Here is a 5,644-nt window from a genome sequence, read left to right on the forward strand (position 1 = left end):
TGCACAGTGGGCTTTGGGAGGCCGAGACGGGCGGATCACGAGGTCAGGAGATCGAGACCATCCTGGCTAACACGGTGAAACCCCGTCTCTACTAAAAATACAAAAACTAGCCGGGCGAAGTGGTGGGCGCCTGTAGTCCCAGCTACTCGGGAGGCTGAGGCAGGAGAATGGTGTAAACCCAGGAGGCGGAGCTTGCAGCGAGCTGAGATCCGGCCACTGCACTCCAGCCCGGGCGACAGAGTGAGACTCTGCCTCAAAAAAAAAAAAAAAAAAAAAAAAAAAAAAAAGAAAATTGATGTTGACACCTGAACAGCATATAAGATCTAGAATAATATATCAAAAGAGGTTAATTTCCAATTTGTATATTTTCCTCATGTCTGTTGGAATGTGGAACGGAACCAGATTCTAGGTTTAACAAACCTAAATTTTGATCAAATTCCTATATCATCCATTTGACAACTTTGACACTTTAATTTACTCTTTCTTTTTAACACAAGCATTTCATTTCTATCTTTTCTCAATGTCTACATTAGAAATTAATATCAGAGATGAAATTATTGGGTAAGATTAATATAGCATTCAATACTAGAGAATGAGAAATAAATATTTAAATGAAATCTCTAGTAATGACAATGAGAATTTACCACCTAGTTAAGGTAATCTGGTAAGTAAATTAGCTGGAATCTTGTCACTATAGTCCTATGAAGTAAATAGATTGATGATGATGATGATGAACATAGATAGATAGATAGATATGATATTAATAGGAGTCTTCTGTATCTCCTGAGATCTTAATTAGAATGCTTAAAATAACCCTATTTCATACTTGTGGAAATTACAAACCCCTCAACACACAATTTGACATTGCACATTAGACATTCATGCTCCTAAAATTTTCTTTAATTATAGCCCTTTTCCTTTTCCATATTCTTTTCTCTAATTTCTTCTCATTTTCTGTAGGAAAAATGATCAAAAATTTTATTTCATCTTCTCTTGTAATCCTTGTACCTCTATCATCAAATCATACTTCCAAGCAACCCACTAATGCATTTTTCCAAAGATATTTATTTCCTCCCTTAGAAATGTTATGGTGCCAGCTATAATTAATTTAAATATTGTATAACTAAATCAATATCAACATTGATATTGATATTGCTGATTATATTTTGCATATCATCTTGGCTAAGAGGGTTAATTCTGAAATCAGAATCCTGGGTTTAATTTGTAGTATTACCACTTGCCCATTTAAGGTTTTTAACTTTTATTGAAACTTGATTTCTTCAACAGTAAGATATAGTGGGATCAACAGTCCTCACATTGGATAATTGTTGTGGAATCAATCGTAAGGAGTATAAGTACTGATTACCATCCCAGCCAATCATAGTCAGTTTCCTTAAATATACAATGGAAATAATAATAGCACCTACTTCCTAAACTTATTACGATGTATAAGTGAAAAAAAATGCACCTAAAAGGCTAACATAATTCATGGTTCACATTAGTGAGTAATATATTTTATGCTACTACAATTAGCAATAAATGGCAGTAACATCATTTTTCTATACACAGTATCTCTTTAATATATCTAGCAATTAATTATAGCAAATAAATATTTATATTATTTTAATAATATGTTTACAAATAATATTAAACCAGATAGTTTATTATTAACCACCCTAGAAACAAGTGTTTCTACAGGGTCCACATGTTCAAACTCAAGCATTAGCATTTATTTAATAGATAAATTAAAAATATCTAGTAAGAAACACATGCTCTCCATTTCATGATTTTAGATGTCCAAACCATTATTTAGTATTAAATTTCACATAAAAAAAGATAATTTGTAATCCTTGTTACTCAGGCATCTAAATGTTTGTAATAGGAGGACAGTTTTCTGGGGATAGTCTTCATAGATTACTGTTTCTTATACAATTGGACCCCTAAACAATGTGCAGGTTAGAGGCACTGACACAAGAGCAGTGAAAAATCCATATATTACTTTTAATACCCCAAATCTTAACTACTAATATAACCTACTGTTGACTAGAATCTTTACAGATAACATAAACACTTGCTTAACTAGTATTTACATATATTTTATGCATTAATGACATACATTTTTCTGTTTTTGATATTTCTAGACTGCATAGTTCATCTGAGTTTTTTTCCAATTGTCACAAATCTCCAAAAATTCTTTCAATATATGTATTGAAAAAACGTCTACATATAAATGGATCTGCACAGTTCAAACCCATGTTGTTCAAAGGGCGACTGCATATTTATACTATGTGTATTTTGACAAGGCTAATACAAGGAGCAGTTAGACAAGGAAATCATATTAATTATGGTATTAAACTGAATCAAAATAATTAACTTAGAAAACTATAGGTGGTTTTCTATGTATTATATAGAAAAATTAAGACATATCTAGCATCTGTTAAAGAAATTGTAATCAGAAAGAGAGAATAACTTAAATGGTTTAAAAGCCATTTCTAAAACTAAATACTTTGGCTATGTTCATACTCATCTCCTTAGTTCAGCTCTTGAAGCAGTGACCTGGAAATTATTCCTAAAGGTCTTTGCTTATTAAAATGATTTGCTATTATAGCAGTAACACAATCTCACTGTAGATAGCATCTGAAAGAATCAGTGCAATCCTCTACATCTTGCCTCCAAGTCTAGGGTTTTTCATTTTTTTAAAATACATCGCTCTATTCTCCTGGCTAAGTTCATATCCTCTTGGTTTAAAGCCAATTTTTAATTGAATTCAGTTAGTTTAATTGCTCCTCAGAGATGTCCATAAAATGTGCTCTCCCAGATTTTCTAGCAGAAATGCCATTGTCTCTGCTCAGCATTCCCAAGCAGATAGCAAAACTGCCATCAAGCTCCATCTTGCTCAACAATGACTCTTTAATGTGGTCATCTCGTGTGCTTTGTATTTCAATTATAATTTAGAATGAATTAAAATCTATTTAAATGGATAACATCATCTCTTAGTACTCGATAGAAATTCATTTCAGAACATTCTATCTCCTTAAGGTAGCACAGCAAAAAAGTGTGTCATCCCTTACATCATTAATTTTATGTCATCAATTTTATTTCCCTTATACTTTAATCCTACATTTTTATTGATTTTCATTAACCAAATAAAATACAGTGATGTGTTTGTGTCATATACTCTTCATAACTGAAGCATCAAAGTTTTACTCAAAGATAGATTTAGAAGTCCAGATTTCTGTATTCTATATTATAGAACAGATTTTAGAATCAGGGATCTTATGAAAGCAAGTCAAGTTATTTTCTACAGTATTGAAACATAATATTGTTTCAACATAAAAATGTCTCATGGAATGAAGTCTAAGGTTACAACATCATTTATACTAATGAACATCATGTTAGAGTTTCACAGTTTATGGTTTATGAAGTAGTCCTTTCACATGGATTTGATCACTTATATCAACTCTGTGAAAAACAAACAAACAAACAAACAAGAACAGCATTATTATTCCCAGTTTATAGATCAGTAATTGGCAAACTTGGGCCAAATCTGACCAGCAACATGTTTGTGTAAATAACTGTAGCAGATCACAGCCATGCCCAGTCACTTATATGTTATTGATGGCTGTGTTGGAGCTACAAAACTGGAGTTAAGTAGTTGTGACAGAAGCTGTAGTGTCCACAAAGCCTAACATGGAATATTTTGGAGGCAGAGTAGGCTGGAAACTAGCACACTGAATCCAACAGTGTTGGGAATCTGAAGCCTAATTTCATCACCAAGCAAGTGTTCCACATATGCCTGAGTTACTCTGTCTTGTAGCCAAACGTCTGAGATGGACATGATAGCGACAGCACATAGAGATTTTACTTTCTTTTCCTTCTCTCCTGACAACTTACGTTTATTTGACCACTCAGATAGTAAATTCCATTAGGTATATTTTCATTATAATCTGAAGAAAACCCATTATTCCTGTTCCTCCTGACAAGTCATTTAGACTGATTTGCAAAATATACCATAATAAAGTATTTTATAAGAGAATTTGAAATAGCATTTAGTTTTGATGAAGGTAAACCAGGTCATTCATCTTTTTCTGTTACTACACTTCATTCACTAGTTTTTGTCCACATTCTAATTCTTGTAAACACTGACTCTACATTATTTAATATTTTCATAAGTGTGTAATTTAATGCTATAAAAATGTATCCTATTTATAAATCCTCTTGAAAATATAAAATGAAAATGCATTTTTTTATTGTTTAGAGATGGTTGGAAGACATACAAAATTTTAAGTGTTTTAAATTGTTTTATTTTACTAGATAATTAAAAATTCCAAATACAGTGTTTTAATAGGGAAGAATACATGTATTTTCGGAAAAGAGCCACTTTAGCATGGGATCTATGAATAGGCTCCAAATTGATTGAAATCTAACTTAGAATTCCATTCCCTTTATTATACCCTATACTTCATCCACTGATTTGTTAATATTTGTTTAGCACCCATTATGTTCCAAGTTTTATTTTATTGCTGTGACACAGCAATAAACAGAATATAAAAGTTATCAGATATCTAGGTGCTTATGCCATGTGGTGCTAAGTGCTATGATTATGAATATACCCATGTGAGGAGTAGAAAGTGATGGAGAAGCTGGGGTCAGCTGTTTTTTACAAGTGGTCAAGAAAGTCCTCTGTGGTCTTTGAGAAGGAACCCAAAGTAGTGAGTGCAGGACAGTTTCTGTGTGACCTTGGCTGACCTGGCCCCCCACTCTCTTTCTTCCTTGAAGTTGGCAGAATAACTGTAGAATACGCTGTGAATGCAACATCCTGAGATAAGAGGAAGTGGCTGGAAGAGCCCGAGTTCTGTTCTTGTCCCCTCAGAACAATTTAGCCCAATGCATAAGGTACTCTGGGGTGTAAAATCCAGTGAGGAATGTTTTCAGGGTCCCTCACTCGCAGCACAATGTGAGACGCATACAGAAAAGACTCCATCTGCCCTAGACAGCCTTCCTGAACAGCTGGCCATTAGTCTTAGGCTTCTACTGTCCCCTGCTACTTCTCTGTGAGTGAGAAGTTGCTTCACTTAACTTGTTTGTATGAGTGCCCTGTTTCACTGAACTCACACAAATGGATTAAAACCAGTCCATGGTATTGGTGAGGAGTTAATTGACACTGGGGCGCAGTGAACCTGCTTCACCATGAAGAATTGAGTCAGTCTTGTATCTGAAGCCAGAGGTATTTGACATGGCAGAGATAATAAGTGCCAAGGCATGAGCTAGACATTTGCTTACTGTGTTTTTGGTACAAGAAAGTTTGAAGGAAAAGGGGAGTTGATGGAAGATGCAATCAGGGAGAACTATGTGGCCCAACACTGAGCTTCCAAACAAACAAAAAAACTGTCCTTGTCCTCCAGGGCACAACTGTGCTCTGTGCCCTAAAAGCTGCCATCTAGACTCCTTGAGCTGTTGCAGGCTCTTCTCAGGCCACTGTGTTACATTTTACCACACAAATGAGAGGTTTCTGGGATTTATCAGATAACTCACTATCTTATTTCAATAAACACCATGATAATTAAACACATTTTAATTTCTTATTTCAAGTCTCTGTTCATGGATTGACACTTTTGAAACATTTTACTATCTTATTAATAAA

This window comes from Rhinopithecus bieti, unplaced genomic scaffold (genome assembly GCF_001698545.2).
Source record: "Rhinopithecus bieti isolate Rb0 unplaced genomic scaffold, ASM169854v2 scaffold_5569, whole genome shotgun sequence".
NCBI classification, from domain to species: Eukaryota; Metazoa; Chordata; class Mammalia; order Primates; family Cercopithecidae; genus Rhinopithecus; species Rhinopithecus bieti.